The sequence below is a fragment of the Anser anser genome (genome assembly GCF_964211835.1).
Source record: "Anser anser genome assembly, contig: HAP1_SCAFFOLD_97, whole genome shotgun sequence".
Lineage (NCBI taxonomy): Eukaryota > Metazoa > Chordata > Aves > Anseriformes > Anatidae > Anser > Anser anser.
Genome location: NW_028153930.1, coordinates 230,482 through 249,944, shown reverse-complemented (window position 1 = coordinate 249,944; position 19,463 = coordinate 230,482). Strand labels below are relative to the sequence as shown.

General features: G+C 39.2%; 1 long non-coding RNA gene and 1 pseudogene across 2 annotated transcripts in view; both read left to right on the top strand.

The window, feature by feature from the left end:
• The window catches only part of LOC310891119 (nuclear pore complex protein Nup153-like), a 30,499-nt pseudogene that overhangs the window by 4,490 nt on the left and 6,546 nt on the right, over window positions 1–19,463 (top strand). Inside the window, exons 3-8 of the transcript in view lie at window positions 117–365; window positions 1,569–1,708; window positions 1,791–1,916; window positions 4,098–4,154; window positions 17,203–17,809; window positions 19,213–19,407. The product of the transcript in view is annotated as a nuclear pore complex protein Nup153-like (transcript). The remainder of the gene's footprint in view (window positions 1–116; window positions 366–1,568; window positions 1,709–1,790; window positions 1,917–4,097; window positions 4,155–17,202; window positions 17,810–19,212; window positions 19,408–19,463) is intronic.
• LOC310891115 lies at window positions 4,156–4,530 on the top strand. The gene is made up of 3 exons (XR_014577431.1): window positions 4,156–4,208; window positions 4,346–4,384; window positions 4,485–4,530. It is a non-coding gene; the product is annotated as an uncharacterized lncRNA (long non-coding RNA).

The following is a 19,463-nucleotide window of genomic DNA, read 5'->3' as shown; positions in this document are numbered from 1 at the left end:
GCTTCTCTCTTTTTGCGCTTAGAACTTGGCAATAGCATGGCTGTCGATAGGAAACAGGTTTTGGCTTCTGTGAGCTTGTCTATAGCAAAGCTAATTATCTCCCTGTTCTTGTCTAGAACCATCCACAAGTAGATCAGCACTGAACTTCCCAGTTGTGTTAACAAGGCCCTCTCTTCATCGGAGCCGTCTGAATTATACCATGCTGGATTCTCCTGTCCCACCTTGTCAGCCCTCGACATCTTCTATATTTGGCATTGGCAGTCCTAGGCTGTCCTTCATAAAAGAAATAGAAGATTCTACCTCTCAACAAGACGATGATAACATCTCAACAACCAGTGATTCCTCCTCTAGAGCATCTGATGAAGGTGATTTTTGTGTTCTCTGTTTAATTGACTTTTTTTTTAATGTGAAGTACCTTGCATTCTTTAATATTCCACATCACCTTAGTAAATAAAATAGGTGAATGTCAACTTTGGATGCGAGAATTAAATTGAATTTTTAGTGTTTTAGAAGTATATAATCCTATCACCTTTTTAATAGAAGCGTGCTTTGGAATACGTTTATGATACCCTGATGTTAGAAAGAGTCAATGCTGAAATATACGCATTCAGCTAGGTTATATGTAAATTTTGAACTGGGACGGTAGGAAATCAGGCTGACTTGCCGTAACTTGACAACTAGGCTGATTGTCTAGAAGGAAGAGTGACTCAGAATATCTAACAGACAGCTGGTTAAATGTGAATAAGTGCAGGTGACAAATAGGAACACGAGATGTTTTCCTGTGTTTCAGCAAGAGAAGATAAAGAAACTACTCTGACATAAGCTATAGGCTGTTTTTTGACCTTTCTTGGTAGAAGGCTTCAGCTGTCAATACTTTCATGTCTTTTGCCAAATTCATTGAGGAAAGCACACCATTTTAAAATAAAAAATAAGCATCGTGTCGATGTAGGTTGGTACGTAGGTCTTCTCGCTGAAAGGGCGAACAGCAGGTTTGCAGCTTTTTCTAGTCCCCCATATAGACAGGGACTGACGTGTGCTCAGCAGGTTTTCCAGAGAACTTTTGTACAGCTGAGAGTAGAGTTGCTGGGCTTTAGCAATATAACCTGAGTGCACTAGAACTTTCTGGTGTGTCTTCGTAAAACATACATGGGCAGAAGATCGTTAACTCTTAGAGCAGCCTTTGGGGAATCTTCCAGGTTTAAAACCTGTGCGATTATGATCTGTGCTGGCCTCCAGCCTTTTACCAACACAGAAAAAAGCTTTGTCCGTACAAATGCACTGATGTTTATGCGGTCCTCTTTTATCTTAGCCTGAAGGAAAAAAATATCTGCATTGGAAGCACAGTATTAACTTGGTAAGATTGGTGAAAACTACTTGCAGCTCTGTGAACAGTTTTCAAGTTTGTAGGTGATACTTGGTTTTCAGTCTGTACGTGAAGTTGATCTATTTAAAGAAGCTGAAGTCATGCTTATTTTTCTGTATTGAAGAACTTGAATTAGTGTGATCTTTATTGTTAAAGTTCTGTACGTACGAGAGGCATTTACATCTAGCATACGTCATTTTGGCAGATGTTGCAGTTTTAAAAAATACTTCATCGTCACTGCTCTGGCCCACAGAAGCTGAAAGAACTCATTCCCTCTCGCAGCATTCTGCAGCTAGCTCTAAGAAACCTGCCTTCAGTTTATTTGTTTTTGGAGGACTGTGTCCTGTAAGTACTGCACAGTATTTCTTTTAATCAGTTTGAATGTGTACCTGTTTTTCTATCCACTTCTCATACTGTGTTTCCGTAGGTACGTGGAAGCACGTCTGTTTTTAAGCAAAACCAGCTTGGGTTTTCTCCATTTTACCCCGGAAAGACGGCCTATGCCGGTGGTGCAGCTGTAAGATCAAGGCAGCCAAAGACGGAACCTTATCAGGTATGAGAAAAGTAGTGTAGTGGGAAATAGTGATGGAAATAAAAAAAGCAGCACTGCCAAAGGAGCTTTGAGCAGGGAGCTGAATATGTGGTAACAGTTGCTCTTCTGCCCTCTTGGTCTACAAAAATAGACGTCTGAGATTGATTTCTGTTTAAATTCTTTAATGACAGTTTTTACCACAGGTAATACTTGTCAGAAAGAACAAGAATGACAGTTTGGGCTAGTTGTTGGTAGTTGGGGTTTCCTCTGTTTTTAGGTCTTTCAAAAAATTCCATTTAAGTGCCATTGTCTGCCTCTGACTACATTACGTTAAAATAACTTGATGCAAAAAAGCCAATGACAGCATAACTTTGAAAACTTGTGTTTATGGTAGCAAAAGCTACAGTAGTCAAACCTGGCTAATATTTATCTGTGGATCTTCTTTTCCAAGCATGCCTACATTCATGCTATGGATATGTTGTATAAACCTGCAGTCTTTGAAAATATCTAAAATCAACTTTGCTGATCCTTTGTTCTTCTGGTACACAGAGGCATGCAGGACTAAATGCAGTCCCAAGATAAGCAGTAACATGCTTTCTGTTTTGAACGATTCATATAGTTCTTGGAGAGAGTTATTTGCCCCCAAGAGTTCTTGGAAATAGCAAATAAAAACTGCTGACAACTCTGATTAGCTAGAGCTGAATCGAAAAGGAAAGTCAAATCAGGTTTGGTAGGAATGTATTTAAATGAAAGTGACTTTTATCGATAAATCAAAAGGAATTTGAAGAAAATGAAAACGCGGGTTTGCTGGCTCTGTTCTGACAGTCCATTTGTGCAACGGAAAAAGGGCAGTACAAGTACCTCACTTACGGGAAACCTTGAAACCTTGTGGTGCAAAGCTGGGAACCCTCTTTGGTCGGCTATTTTTGTTTTTTACAATCTTACTGCATTATGGTAAAAAGAGGAACCAAAATACTAGGCTTTTAAAGGAGAGAGTAGCTTGCTTCTTGCTGCTTGCTGTGAATGACAGCAAGGTACTAGAGAGTCCAGCGAAGGGCCACCAAGAAGATCAAGGGACTGGGAGCACCTCTCCTCTGAGGAGAGGCAGGGACTGCTGGGCCTGTTTAGCATGGAGGAGAGGAGGTTTGGGGGGATCTTATTGGTGTATATAAATACCTGAATGGATGGTGCAAAGAGCATAGAGAGCCATTGTGTTTTCAGCGGTGCCCAGTGCCAGGTCAAGAGGCAACAGGCACAAACTGAAACGTGAGGCTCTGTCTGAGCATCAGGAAATGCTTTTGCACTGTGCGGGTGATGGAGCCCTGGCACAGGTTGCCCGGAGAGGCTGTGGAGTCTCCCTCTTTGGAGGTCTTCAAGAGCTGACTTGACATGGTCCTGGGCAGCCTGCTCGGGGTGGCCCTGCTTGAGCGGGGGGGTAGACCAGGCGATCTCTAGAGGTCACTTCCAACCTTAACCATTCTGTGGTTCTGTGAGTCTCACTTGTGTTTTTACACGCTGCGTGGTCTGCTTCCTGTCTTCACATCGTGTGATAAGCACAGTGTGGTTATTTGAGGGGTTTAACCTGGGAAGAAAAAAAGTCACACCAAAGGAAGTTTTTGACTGATATTTGAAGTTGGGTGGTGCAAATAAACAGTTTACTTTTTCAGTGTAATGTTTAGATCTGTTACAGTTTAAATCAGATCTTTATCTTTTAAGACAAAGATTTGCAGCCAACTTTAATCTTGGGGGAAGGGAGGAAGCAAGAGAGAAGTAAAACTAGTTCCTGGTTATGATTGTATACACTGATTTTAAGATGGTACACTTAGACCATCGTGAAACTCTGAGGTCTGTGTTGTTACTGAAAATGCTTTCTGTACCACAAGCCTTTTCTTGAGTTCTGTTTCCCTGATTACTGCTTCGGAGGCCTTAGCAGTCCTAGCATCATCCGTCTTGACCTTTTACAAGTACGGAGTTCTTTTATTGCTCGTGCAACAAGCACGTGCAAGATGCACTGAGGCCCAAGGTAAACTTCATTAAACTCCGAATGTATTCTCTTCTTTATGGCTTAAGCTCCCAGTGACTGCATTTTTCTCTGTCATCAGAATATATTGATTGTATCATCAGTGTAGCCTTGGGACGTAAAATACATGCCTCTTTAGCTCAGAATTGACCATTGTAACACTTAAAATGCTAATTTTTCAGGCACAAAAGAGAGCGAAAGCTGGACAAGAAACTGTGTGGTCCCACGCTACCTTAAGTACCTCAGCACGGCGCATCTTGGAGGCAATGGAGAAGCTGTCAAGCCCTTTGTTGGTAAATAGCACTTCTTTTAATCTGTTTTTGCTTCATGTGTTTATAAAACTTAGTAAATGTGCCATCAAAGGATAAAGATAAAACTATTCTTCCTTACGTTGTGGCCGGTTTAATTTATTGCGCTGTTTTTTCAACAGGATGCTAAAAGAATGACATCTCTTTTGCCGCTGTGTTGTGTAAGTTGACCATGAACCCCCACATTTTTGTTGCAGGGAACCCTCTCTCTCAGGAGAAAAAAATTGCCCTCTAATATTTATGCTTTGTTTTTTCCCTCAGCCTCCGGACATAGATAAACCGGATATTACTGACTTCCAGTCCAAACGAAGAAAGGTAAGAACCAATAATGTCTTAAGCTGAGGTAGATAACTTTTTCAATGCTTTATCACTATTAGAAAAATTTTCTCAAACCTCAGTGACGACATAGACATCAAATCAAGTTAATATTGGCATGTATCCACAGTAGATGATGGGCTGTGAAGATTACTCAGGTTAAGAATTATGTTATCTTTGTAAGTTGAGAGCAACAGCTCTAGAACACACCAAGTCGTTTTATCTTGTCCCCCAACTTGGGGTGAAGCTGCATATTAAAATTCCTCTTGAGGCAAGTTTTCTCTTGAAGAAATGATCACAAATAGAAAAATACTGCTTGAGTGGTCATATAGACTTTGTACAGACTTCCGTGTTCATTCGGGCACAGAAAACTAATTTTTCTGCTTTTTATCACCATTCAAAGTAAAGAGGAGGAAAATTGTTAATTTCCGACGCTATAAATCTTACGCTCCTAAATTCCTATTTGGAGGTAGCACAGAACTGGTGAGAATGCTGTGGTAAAGCATGATTTCCTTTCATTTTGTTTAAAAAATGAAAACTAGTCATCTTTTTTTGATGACTTTAGTTAGGGGTATCATTAAATTGCAAAACTGTACCAGGCACAATAGCTCTTGGTGTATTAAATGCCTAACTGGGGGAATTAATATTTTTCATTTTTACCTTTAAAACCAGCGATGAACCATCGTTGGAGTCTGATAAATTTTCCATAAAATTAAATGGGCATCTCTTTCTGCGAAAACATCTGTGTTTCCAGTATCAGTCTGAGTGTACAAATGACCACTTGTTAAGTGTATGGGCTTCTTAGGCTGGAAATCAAAGTGGACAGTAATACTGGTTGCTTATTGCTTTTAACTCTTTCAATCTCTGTATTGTTTAGCCAGCACAATCTCCATTTGGTAAAGTTCTAAAATGAATGTAGCAGCAACTGCTTAGTTTTTAGGGGGGTAGAGGTTTTTTTTTTTCTTTTTCTTTTCTGACGCTATAAATCTTAACGCTCCTAAATTCCTATTTGGAGGTAGCACAGAACTGGTGATAATGCTGTGGTAAAGCATGATTTCCTTTCATTTTCTTTAAAAAATGAAAACTAGTCATCTTTTTTTGATGACTTTAGTTAGGGGTATTCTTGGGCTTATTAAATTGCAAAACCCTTAAATGACCACTTGAAGATCAGGTGACTGAAGGAAATAACAAGATGTGCAAACTTTTCATCTTCTGTTCTAATGAGAAAAGGGACAGTGTCTCAAGAAGTTTCTGTGCTAATTCCTTGACTGGATGGATGTATAATTAAGTTTACAATCACTTCAGAGTTTACAAACATCTCAGATTTCCTGGACCATCTTTTCACCATCTGCCAAATTACAAGGGCATGGAGAAGTGAAGTATATCATAAATATTATCCAAATAACTAAAACCAAATCTGGTGTGAATTCTCAGTTATATTATAGCAATACACCTGTGATAAGGCATTAAGAAAGATCTGCCAGATTTGCAACAGAGAGCCTGAAATTGTCAGCCACTAAATGAATGTTGCACGCAGCTGTCAGTGGGTGAAAGGAGATAGATTGTCTATTCATAATACTAGAATTCATAATGGTGGCGGGAGAAGGGTAGCCCGTGATGAGAAGCAATTATTTGCTGAGGAGACGATCGTGTGTTTTCCTGCTAAAGTGAACATGCGGTTGACGGAACACTTGTGCACTCGGGCTAAACTTCTGCAGTGGGTAGCAGTGATGTGGTATTTTTCTTATTTCAAGGAACTGTACCAGGCAGAATAGCTCTTGGTGTATTGAATGCCTAACTGGGGGAATTAATATTTTTCTTTTTTACCTTTAAAACCAGCAATGAACCGTCGTTCACTCGAAGTAGATTTGTGAACTTACATAAAACATGTCTTATTCAAGGTTTCAAACTGAATGTAATATTTTTTAGAAAGATGTATTTTTGTATACTTTAGAGAGAGTGTGAATCCTATTACTAAGAGCTGGGAGATACTGTGAAATTAAAGCTGCGGTGTAAACGATTTCCTGTTGGTATTGATTTGAACAATAGCATGCTTCCTAAGACTGTATTTTCTGATCCTTAAGACCGCAGGCGGAGCCATCGGTAAATCTTGTAGCCTTTAGGGTTTGTTTTCTGTCTGACAGTTCAGTTAAGTCAGTTTTGCAGAACACGCAGTGGTCTGTGTTAAAAATTAACTCTGGTCTGTGAAAATGCTTTGAAAAGGGAAGTCAAACCCACTACTTGAAGTGCATCTAATGCACATGTAAAGCATTGGATCATATTTTAATGAATGAGATTATTGTAAGACTGACAAGTTGTTTTTTTTGAGTGTGTTCTATTGTTTGTGTAACTTTGAAGGGGGAAAATGTAGGGGATGTGAAGCCCAGAAGCCTGTATAATTAGTTGCTTAACACTTCAAATGTTAAATTAATGAATTAAGCTACTAAAAAAAAAAAATCACAGTGTGGGCAGAGGAAAAGATAGGAGCATATTCTAGGAACATGGATTATTTTAATTATGGTAGCATGAATTATTTTGTCTATGAAGCTAACTGCCAAATTTTGAAACGGAATTCAGTCAGACTTTGGCTACTGATATATAGCATTATGGATTTCGTTACTGGTTTTCTGGTGATTTCCCTCTACAAGTTGAACTGTCTTCAGAATTTTCAAATTGTATTCACTGAGTGCCAAGACCGATGGGGGGAGGTTTATAGTTCTGTAATTTGTTTTCATCAATAAATATTGGAATTAATTTGGGTGGACATAAGGATAAATTGATTGCTGTTTCCCTTTCAAAGCTGGAATCCCAGAATGCATTCCAGCCTCCACCTGTTAAGAGACTTGTGACACCAACAGTAAACCGTCAGCCGATGCGTTATACGCGGTATTCTGAACCATCACCGACTTCAACTACTCAGTCCAGCAAAATTTGCCAGAGAGGAGACACAAAGTTCCAAGTGAGTACATTTTTGAGTCCTTATGTGCCTGTTTTTTTTTTCCAGTCTTGGAATGTTTCTCAAACCAATTGTTATCCTATCTTTGCAAAAAGTACTGATAGTATGTTTGAGGCGAGCTTTAAGGCAGTGGGAACCATTGTGAAATAGATTGAGCTTTTATGGATTTAATTCTGTTTTTGGAACACTCAGTGTCTTGTGGTTGTTTTCACGATGTCATGATGTGCTAAAAGACAGAAATGTTTTCCTTTTATATTCTCATGTACACAAAGCTGTCACTGATGAAACATGCTCGTGTTCTGTGTAAACTATTCCAGGTGAGCTATGTGCTCCAAGTGAGAGTTCTGACAATGTGCTGAGTTATCGGTTTTGATTGCTTTGGAGTAGATGGAGTCTGATAAATTTTCCATAAAATTAAATGGGCATCTCTTTCTGCGAAAACGTCTGTGTTTCCAGTATCAGTCTGAGTGTACAAATGACCACTTGTTAAGTGTATGGGCTTCTTAGGCTGGAAATCAAAGTGGACAGTAATACTGGTTGCTTATTGCTTTTAACTCTTTCAATCTCTGTATTGTTTAGCCAGCACAATCTCCATTTGGTAAAGTTCTAAAATGAATGTAGCAGCAACTGCTTAGTTTTTAGGGGGGTAGAGTTTTTTTTTTTCTTGTTTGTTGATAAATGATAGAAAACAGAAAAGTATGTCCCTTTTACGGGGTTGGCAAACACAAGTTTTGATGAAAACTCTCCCCCCCACACACACAATTTTTGTCATTTTGTTTAAAATAATTACTTTCTTTGTTAGAGGATTTGACAAATTTGATTTAGTGTTCTATCAGTTTGTCCTCAATGCTGAGTGAAGCAGTGATGCTTACTTTAGCCCCAAAATTTAACTGAACTGTACCCACAATGCTGAATTAGGGAACAACGTTAAGTAGGTGAGGTGTATTCAGGGCTATAAAATTAAAAATAAATAAATAAAATAAAAACCACAAAAAAACACATGAAGTGGTTGTTGGTACTTTGTGTATTCTGTACATATTCAGCTAAGTCTTGAACTAAACTTAACTTGCAGGGGATGAGAGAGAAGACTTTGCCTGCAGAACAGCGAGCAGAACCATCTGAAAGGTATGACATCTATTAATTTAAAACTTACTTGAAGAAAGAAAGAAATCTCCTTTTTCAGTACGGTCTGCACCTGAAAGGTGGTGACAGTTCTCAGTAAAAGGAATGGGAAATCCAATGAAAATTTTGTATTTTGAGGCAGCTGCAAAGTCTGGATTGTGTTTGAAGATCAATATAACTTTGAGAAAATTGTTGTTTTTGTGAAAGGAAGGAAGACGAGCAAGAATAAAAGTACTGATACACCACTTTTTATCCCAAGTTTATCTTCTGAGAAGGATACGAAGATGGGAAACGAGGCACGTTATAATGCTGTATCCACAGAAAGGATCTTTGCTATTGGAGGCCTTATTTTTTCCTTCTACAGGAAATATGGCTCATTTTGTAGTTTAACTAAATCTGTAGCGTTACAAATTTTGCTTTGACAGATATTTCATGGTTTATAACTCAGTTTACTTATAACAAAATAATTTGTCCCTCTTAATGTTCCCTAGGGGAAAAGCTATTAGTTTTAGCTATTTAATTGCTTGCAGTTTGAAAGCTCTGTCCTAATGGGATGATTCTTTCTGAAGCATTCTTTAGAAGGTGAAGTAGGGGAAGTGAGTTACAGTTCAGGAGGATGTTTATTGATGTGTTTTTTTCTTTATTTTTTAAGCAAAAACATGGAGGAAGATTTATGATTTATTATTCTTTTTTTTAATACTCCTTTCATGATGAAGTTAATTGTCTGCTTTGAGTTCACATGAAGACCATGTGTTCTTTAGAATCATTTGAGGCCAAATGCTAACTCATCTCTAAAATAAAAAAAATCCAGCAGAATTAATTGAATTTCTTCTTGAGGAGACTGCTTTGTGTTACACTGCTTTCTTGGTTTAGGTCAAATGAGTTATCCTCCAGATAATATTGATGGCTTTTCCTTCTGGGCAAATGGTGTTTTGGGTAATAATGCTTGAGTTAAGGGACTTTGCACTCGGTTTTTAGGGAGTCGCTCTTTTCAAAGAACAGTAGCAGGGAATTTTGTTGACTCTATGCTCATCTGCCAAGCAATTCTTAGGTGACCATGGGCATTCTTTGGCTTGCAGAAAGAACTCAACACTTTGTTTTGGCATCTAAAAGTTGGACTTCACAACAACCACCTTTTTAGGGGTGGAAGCGACTGGCTTTAAGGTTCTGGTACAGGTGCAATCAGGTGCTGGGTTTTAATTATGTTTTTTTCAAACTGTTCTAAATTGTCTTTGTTAGAACTCCTTTCTACTTCTCCATTTAGGAAGGAGATACAGAAAACTCACACTGCTTTTGATTTCGTTCACAAAGTTTATTGCAGTGCCCTACCTTTTGTTTGTAGAGTAGGTAGTGGTGGTAGTGTTTTTTGTGATGCTGGTCTCTGTTGGGTGCCATGTTCTGGAGCAGGAGCACCACACTGATCTGCTGGCAAGAGTCCCTTTGGACAGTTGAGTTGGAATACTCAGTAAATCTCTGGCCCACCAATGCTATATATTTATGCGTGTGTGTGTATATATATATATATTTTATATCCTGAGTCCAATTGTAGATTAGACTTGCTTGAAGGCTGACAACTGTCTTTGCCCCCTTGAAGCTCACAGGTGTTAACAGAAAGAGGAATATGGGCTGTTATGGGCAAGCGATAGTTGTCTGAATGAAGATCTATTTTGATGTAAGACTTTTTTCAGAATTCTAATGGATTGACAGTTTGGATTAGAGAAAAGTCTGAGCATCTGCCTTAGGGATCTGTCTTCCTCTATGCAGTTACAGTGCTAAGCAGGCTGTTGTCAAGTATTTGACAAGTTTAGACCAGTTCTCCTCCTCAGTATTGTGGGAGTTTGACCTGGTGTCTTCCAGTGCGATCTAATGCACTTTTGTACTGACTGACTGATTGGCTGCAAGATAAGCTTTGAGGTCACAGTTTTTCCAGGCATACTTCATTTTCTTGCCATAGTACTTTTGTTAGAGTTATTCCCTATTCCACTTCTGGTTTGGGTTATTTTTTCCCCATTTGCTCTTGGATTAGGATATCTTTCTGGTTTTGAGCTAGGCTTTTTTAAGTACCAGAAAAACGCCTTTGTATGCCTTACAAAAGGGATCTGTATTCATGTCTGAAAAGACTTCTGGAATGTTGGCATACCCAAACACCTCTGCTGTTCCTGCTGATGGCCACATGAAAGCCAGAGCTGCTTCTGAAGCTTAGGCCATATTACCTTGCCACACAAGTCTAAGGCGTCCCTATTCTATCAGAGCTGTTGGCAGTGTTTCCCATGTGTATGTGTGCATATGTGCACTCTTTCTGTATTTTTGTGAGCTGTTCTTTTATATCCCTGCAAAAGATACACGTGCATCGCAGAATCAGAGAACCAGTCCTATTTAAAGGAAGCACTGGAAAATAACAATCTAAATCAGCTCTTCTATTTCAGGTCTTCTGGCTTAGTCATTGTTCCCGTGTGAACGGTGCACTTATGTATGTCCTTTTCATTGCTGCTGTTAATAAAGTTTTTCCTATTTAGAACATCAAGTATTTACCAGCGTTTAGCAACTTGTGAGACAGCTTTAGTTTTTTTCTGATCAGCAGGTTTCAATTCTAGGACTAATAACAGCTCTAATATCTTGAAAAAAAAATTTGGCTGGTAATTTTTTTTTCTCTTGTTTCCCCCAACTTCTGTACTGTCGTGTGCTAGCAATGTGACCAGCTACAAATTCAGTACTGCTGCGTCCAATGGTCTGTCTTCAGGAGTGAGTAGCGGAGGTGGCAAAATGAGAAGGGAAAGAGGAATACACTATTTATCAAGAGCTGTACAAGAACAGGTAAGTGACTCTTAAATTAATTGCTGTCACTGAGCTTACTGAAGTAACTAGCTAAGTGTGTCAGTTTTATTGCATCATAGTAAATTATAACAATACCGCTTTATTTTTGCATTGTTTTTGTTTTCTTGTGGGTTTCAGAGCAGGCTCCAATTGATTTCCTGTGTTTGAATACCTGAACTTTGCTTATGTAATTTTGAAATTTTTAATTCTCTTACCTTGGAGATTCTTCAAACTATAACATTTCTCGTTAGCAATTGAATGAATGAGTCCTAAGAAGAGAAGTAATGTTTTGGTGAAGGTTTGTATAGTTTTTCTACAGGAATGATACTTGAAACGAGTGCCAAGTATAAAAAGAAAAAAAAAAGCTTAATTTTTGGTTTCATATTTAAGTCGTACAGAAAGATACAGGCCAAGAGTGTGAAAAAGAGTAGTAGAAGAGAGCATTCTGCATGTCTGCTAACGATGACTCAGTTTTTGATACTCACCCAACTCATTGTGAGAGAGTTTTTTTCTCATTTTAATAGGAAAAATCTATTCCATAAAACTATGACCATGAATATTCAGATTATTTTTTCTTTTATTGGATGTTATATAAGCTGCCTGTAAGTTAATTTAAGTATTTATGTTAACATTAAGTATTTAATTAATATTAAGTTAATATTAAGTATTTAAGTTAATTTAAGTTTCAAATCATTAAATGGGACTTCTGGATGATGCAATATAAAGAAATCGTAAACACTGTTGTTTATTCCTGTAACGCAAATAAAATAATGGTCCAAATATCAAAAGTTCCATAAACTTTTCAAATCAAAACTGTGAAACAGATGTAAGCTACAGGATGCACTGAATATCAGTAGCACCAACTTACATCCCTGCCTAGTCATTTCTAAGTAGATCATGATAGTACTGTACAAATTTTGGTCAGATTTTCTATGCCATTTAAAACATAACTCATCCAATCTTAGTAATCAAATAAAGTAAGTGGCAGGGATGAAAATTGAAGTTGTTAAGAGGCTCTCTTCTGATTTTTATATTTGCATCCTGATACATGGTATAGACTGTATTTACCAGAACACAATCTTCAGTGCTGTTAGTCTGACTTTCTTTGGTGCTTTTTGTGTTTAGTTTGGTTGTTGAACCTACCTGCTTCTTTAAACATTACCTTTTTCCACGTTCCCTGCTGTAATGACTTTAGAAACTTTGGCAGCTATCCTGCCTAATTTTGCAAGAGGAACACTTTCTCACTTGTCTTGAGAGTGTACTCTTAATTGAAGCCATGCGAGGGTAGTTAGAAAGGATGATGCTTCTCCAGAGCTTTGATGACTAAAGTATAGAAAAGAAAGAAAAAAAATGTGATCTGTGCGTCTCTGTTCTGCACAGGTTTTGAGTTAACTTTCAGTGTTCTTGCTGTACAGTTGTTGAATAGAGTATAATGTGGAAGCAGGCCTGCCATAAATTAAAATGACGTGGTAGACAGAGGTGGGGAGATCGGGATTTCTTCTGGAAACTTGCTTTCTCTTAATTTGTATGGATTTTTGTTCTATTTAATTTTGTTAATAAATTGGGTGCGATGGGGTGAGAAAGTAGTATGTCTTGTATAAGAAAAATTAAAATTTGCAACTTTAGGAAGTGGAGGAACCAGTGCTACCGAACATACCCCTACCCATCAGTGCTGCATCGCTGCCTCAGTTCAATTCTAGTTTCGTTGGTAGTAGCGCTGTCTCAGCGTCACCGAGCGCTGTTTCAACAGCAGCAATGAGCACGGCAACTCCAGCAGCTGCGACGGGCATGGCAAATCTATCAGAGGTGGAGGGCATGACAGATCCATCAGAGGTGGAGGGCATGATAGATCCATCGGAGGTGGAGGACTTGACAGATCTATCAGAGGAGGAGGTGGAGGACATGATATATACAACGGCGACGTCGGGCATAACGTGTTCAACAGTGCCCTCAGGCTTGACATATCCAATAATGGCGGCGGGCATGCCATATCTGCTGATGACAAAGGACAAGGCAAAGTCAACAGCGGCAACGACAAGCGTGGCAAATTCAACGGAGGCGGCAGGCATGGCAGATGCAGCAGCGACGGCGGCGGGCAAGGTAAATCTTTATGCTATAAATAATGTTTACAATGAGTATACTGCTTTATTGCGAGTTGACTTTTTCTGTGGTGCTCATGAAACTAACAAATATTAGTTTCTACGCAGCTGAATGAATTGGGGTTGTATGCCAGTTTGGGGAAAAAGGCATAAATGTTTTGATTCTGCTTCTCTCAGTCTTAGAGCCTGCCAACTCCCATTTAACGTGATTGTATAACTGCTTCAAATGCTGTGGAAGTCTGCGGGGGAAGGGGGGTGTGGACTTTATGCCACGTTATTTATAGTGGTTTTGGCAGGGGTAGAGTTAATTTTCTTCGTAGTAGATGATGCTAGATGATGCTGTGTTGCAGATTTGTGAGCAAAACAGTGTTGGTAAGGCACTGGTGATTTAGCTGTTGCTGAGCAGTGCTTACACAGTGACAAGTCCTTTTCTGTGTCTCACGCTGCCCTGCCAGCGAGGAGGTCGGGGATGCACAAGAGGCTGGGAGGGCACTCAGCCAGGACAGCGGAGCCCAGAGGACCGAAGGGATATTCCACACCATTTAGCATCGTGCTCAGCAATAAATGCTGGGGGAAAGAAGGGGAAGGAGTGGGGAGTATGTACAGGGTTATGGCATTTGTCTTTCCAGGTAGCCATTACATGCGATGAGTCATTAATGCTACCTCAAATTTAACAACTTTACTTCTTTATTTCCAGTTCTTTTCCCTGTTCCACTTGGAGGGAGTGAGCGAGTGGCTGTGTGGTGCTTAGTTGCCTGCAATGGTTAAACCACAACTTTATTTAAGTTATTAAATTAGAGGTAACGTGGTCATATAAGCCTCACATAGAATGAGCCTAGGGTGCAATAATTGGCATATTATTGCAATAAAATAAACATTAATCTGTTCCAGAGTACTTGAAATATTTTTTGTACGGTTTGAAGTAGACAGCTGCTTTAACATGTTGAGGTGTTTGCTGAAGTTCTTGGAGTATCATTGGGCTGAGTTTGCCGTTCTTCAGCTTCCTGGCTTGCTTTTCCGTGCATTTAGACCTAAGTAGCATCTCCAGCTTTTCCTCTCAGTTTCTGGAATTTGGTTTTGAAGATATTGTCCTATACCCACTTGGAAACTTCCCTGTGTTTTATTATTACTTTTATCTGCAAAATAACTCAAACATCAGGTTTTTCGACGTCACTGCGGGACTTCTGTTGGGTAGTGAATTCAAGTAGTTGTTGCTCTTAAATATAAACCTTTAATTCTTTTGAAAATACAGATACAACCAACAAGTACTGTTAGCAGTCCTGAGTTTGCGTTTTCATCTCCAGTTGTGAAATCTACTGAGGCAGAAGTGCTACCTACGTCTTCTGTAAGTAAAATAATAAAGGAGCTTGACTTTTTTTCTTAGGCATTTAGTAGGCTGTTGCAGAACACTAAAGCAGAATCTGCCTTGATGGAGAAAAGTATGTAGGCTTCTGGCTTATAATTTGTCATTCAGCATGCGTGCTACAAATGTGAAGAGCAGCTTTCAGATTTGGTTTTGTGTGTGCATTCGATTGAAGTTCCTGTGGCTTGAGAATCTGAAAAACCTCTCTTGTTCATAGCAGATTGGGTTTACATTTAGTGTTCCCGTTGTAAAATCGGCAGAACTTTCTGGACCCAGTGGTACTCCAGTGACGCCCTTTCTTACCCTAGGTAACTGAAACTTTAGCACTTCAGATCTGAAGTGCTGATTTTCCTTTTTTTCTTTATTAAATCTTCAATCTGTCCTGTCTGCGCATGCTAGCAATTCCAGGCAGTGTTGGACTTCTGCAGTATTTTTCCAGTGACAGATCTGCTTTTATAATTTTTGTTTTGTTTTGTTGCTTTTTGTTTTGCTTGTAATCATAAAGCATTGCAAAGTAAGTAGAATTTGTGAAGATTCTTATGTGAGAAGCATGAAAGCTGGAAATTCTTGTTTCTAACAAAAGTGAGTATAATCTGCTCTAACTAGGTCACATTGTGAAAGCTGGTTTTGTTTTCTTTTGTTTCAAAAGACACCACCACCTCAACCAACATCAACACACAGAAAGAGGAGGTCAAAGATTTTGCTGGTGGTCCCTTCACCACTGCCCACGTCTTAAAGGAAGGAAGCGTCTTAGACGTTCTAAAAAATCCTGGTGAGATAATGAACTCCTTTTAAAAAGATGCTGCAAAAAATACGCTAGCATTTTTTATTAAAAAAAAACCAACACACGACTTATGGTTAATAGAGTATCTGCTATAAATATGAATGTAGGAGAGCATTACATTAAGCGCTGCGTTTGTTAGGGTGCATCTGCCCCCTTCTATTCTAAGTGGTGTTTGTTGCTGGAAGTAAAACTGCAAGATGAAAAGCAGATGGGTTGCATCTCCTTTACGTGTTAGGATGTAATTGTAAATGAGGTACTAAGAGAATTAGCCAGATAATCGGTGTTTCATTTTAAGTAAATACAATTTGTGGAATTGAAAAGGAAATGTTTGTAAAACTCAACACTCCTGTCCCACCTTCAGCCCAGGTGAAGAAAGAATAGGAAAGAGCTTCAGTTCCAAATACATGGCGAAAGCTGCGAATCTTTGGGCCTTAGCTTACAATGGCTCCTGTGGATTAAAATTTAAACTGCAAACAGAAGTGGAGTGTTTTACGTTAAAAACCCTTTTCTGAATTTTGTTTTTAAGCAATTGCAATTGTTTTCAACAGTTTCATAAAGTGTGTCTGTGGAAAAGATATCTTTTAAGAAAAAGGGCTTTATTGAGTTTGATCTTTTCCCAAAAGTCTTCTTCTAACTTACATACTTGTTAAGAAGGCAGCACATTTCTCTACTGGAAAGAGCTAAGTGAGAGAAAATACATTGTGCATTTTGTTTAAGGAAAGACCTCTGAGTGAAGTGACATTCACTTTCTTTATCGGTTTAAAAGAAGCAGAATCTAAATCCACATTGTTCAAAGACTTCATTTTTGACTAAAAAAAACCCAACAAACCACAAAACAACTATGTTCAAGGTAGATTTACAAGCAACTTGAGCTGCTGTTTAAGATGCATTTCCTTTAGTCTTTCTGTATTAGTAGCTTGTCTTTTCTGTTAAAATTGCCACCTTTTAAATAAGGAGTTGTCCTGTGTCCGATGCATTTTGAAAAAGATTATAGAAAATTAGACAGTTGTTCAATTGTCTTGAGTTTTTATTATTTAATTAATATTCAGCATCTGTGGGAAAATACCGTACGGATTGCTGCTCCGAGTACAAACTTCTGTACAGTTACTGGAGTAGATTTGAGTCATCTGCTACGGAAGGAGGAGCTTTAGAAATTTGATTCGATTGGGCATCGCGTCTTAATCAAATTGTATTATTTCCATTCCACGTTGGACTGTCAGATTTCAGTCAGCTACTGTCTGTTTGTACTTGTATCGACCAGTGAAAATGTTGATTTAAAGCTTGCTTGGAAACAAAGAGTTAAATGAAGCTTTAACGAAATGTTCTGTTGTGACCCAGTGCAGCAGATGAAATTTCATCCGTTTAGATAAGATTTCTGGGGACTTCCTGTTGCGCTCGGTCTGAATGTCTAGTTGTAACCATTGGCACCTGAGTTGAAATTTTTGCCCTCTAGTAAAGTCACTTAGTTACATGTAGTGAGGTGCTGCGCTAACAGGAAGACTTTTTTTTCTTGCTTCCTAGACTTTGGATTGTTGAAAACACGCTCTTCTACGTCTGCACAACCTACAACAAGCACAGTGGTTTATACTAGGCCTGCAATAACAACTTTTTCTGCAGGTAAAGAGACTTCTAAACAAGCATCGCACTGGCAATCTGATACATGTGACCCTTTTCTGCAAAACAAAGACATAAAGGACAAATGTGTAACTTGTCAAGCTACTAAAGCGTCAACAGTTGAGAGTATGAAACAGACAGTAAGTTCAAGTCAATGCGACACCTCAAAGCCAGCAGCGCCCCCAGCAGGGATGCTGGGCTTTGGAGACAAATTCAAAACAGTACCTGGAACGTGGGATTGTGATACATGTCTTGTCCAAAACAAACCGGAAGCTACAAAATGTATAGCATGTGAGACACCAAAACCTGGAACGGGAGTAATGCCTGCTCTGACATGACCAGTGGTCACAGACAGCTCGGTGACAGTGACATCCTCCTCGAGCAGCACTGACACAACAGCCACTCTGGGCTTTGGAGACAAATTTAAGAAGGCGAAAGGCTCTTGGGACTGTGGAATATGCCTTGTACCAAATAAGACGGAAGATAACAAATGTGTAGCCTGTCAGTCTGAGAAACCAGGTATGGTCCTTTTTTTCCTGTTGTTTCCATCCTAGCCTCTGTGAATCTTGTACAGAATAAAAGTACGTTGCATATATGGAATATTTTAAGCAACACGATTCCCAGGTACGGTTGATGGATTAGCGGCTGTCTGCAGGATTGGTTTACAGGCACTTCAGAGGTCTCAGCCCAGGTTCCAGCCTGTCGCATAAATTGAACTGATTGTGAAATGTATTAGTACGGAGCTGGATCAATGCAGATACCCCCGGCTTTGCAGCTGGTGAGGGAAGATGGCTGAAGTGAGTGACTTAATTTAAAAACAACATAGTGATTTTTCACTGGCGAAAATGAGAACTCCATAGAAAGAGTTAAAAATTAGTGTTTTTCGCTTTCAAAAAATAAGTAAAAAAAATTACAGAATGTGTCCAAAATGCCTCTACTCACCGTTTGTATGTAATTGAGGGGAGATGTGAAGCCAGATTTCAAGACAGTGTAGTCTTAACTAGTCTTAAGCTAAAGCAGAGAGATGCCTATGAAGGTCAGTGGTAGGCTTCAAGAAAGCGAGTGACCCGCTGGGTAACTTCTTCAGGGCAGTACTGGGTTGTTTCCCATTGTGTGTGACCGTAATTGATTTTGAGCGTGGTTGTATTGTTTTTAAAATACGATTCTAATTTTAACTTTGACTCTAAATGTCATTTAACATGCCATTACATCGAAAAACACCTGTGCGAATATATCGTGGAAGAAACAAATTAAGATGGACTAGACCAGGCTTTTGTAATCATCCTGTGCGGTAAGACTGAAATTTCATGAGGTAAGATAATGGATTTCAGACAGAGTTGATTCTCTTGGACTTCCAACCTCTGAGCGGTCAGTCGGCATCTTTGTCTGAGGCTCTTGCCATTGCAAGGAGGAATTTTGGAAATGAGGGGTTTACTGTGACCATGGTGCAGTGAATTGCACGGTTACGTTGCACTTGTCAGGAGGAAGAGCGATGCAAGTAATACTAGGATAAAAGTTTTCTGCGTGTGCCGTGGAAGGGAAGAGCCATTCTTGTCTTTCCGGTTTTGAATTTGAAGCGTTATCTTCTGCTTCTCTCTTAAAAGGCACCTTTTTTTTTAAAAGGCACCTGTCAGGCCTCTTTATGGAGGTTACACTGTGGTCAACAGCAGCAGAAGCTTGTGTGCTGAACAGAGTTGTGTGTTGTTTGGAAGCTTTGAGTTCCACTCTGGTTTTTTTGTTTGTTTCTTTGTTTCTTTGTGGGTTTTTTGGTGGCTTTTATTTTCTTCAGGGGCGGGGGGGGGGGGAGCTGCGGAGTAGTTTTGAACATTTCTGTGGGATTTGACAAATCAAATTTAAAAGTTAATGTTCATTTTATAGTTCATGTTCAAACAGGATGGTTAACTGTCTTGTTTGTCTCACAGAGGGTCCAACACCTGTGACCAGTAGCAGTGCATCTGCATTTTCTGCTCCTTCTGGAGAATTTCTGGATTTAGACAAATTCAAGAAGCCTGAAGGAAGCTGGGATTGGGAGACCTGCTTGGTTCAAAACAAAGCAGAGGCCACGAAGTGTGTAGCCTGTGAAAGTGCAAAGCCAAGCACCAAAGCAGAGCTCAAAGGTAATACTTAATGATTAAAACGAGGATGCATATTCTGTGATTTATTTTTTGGTTTG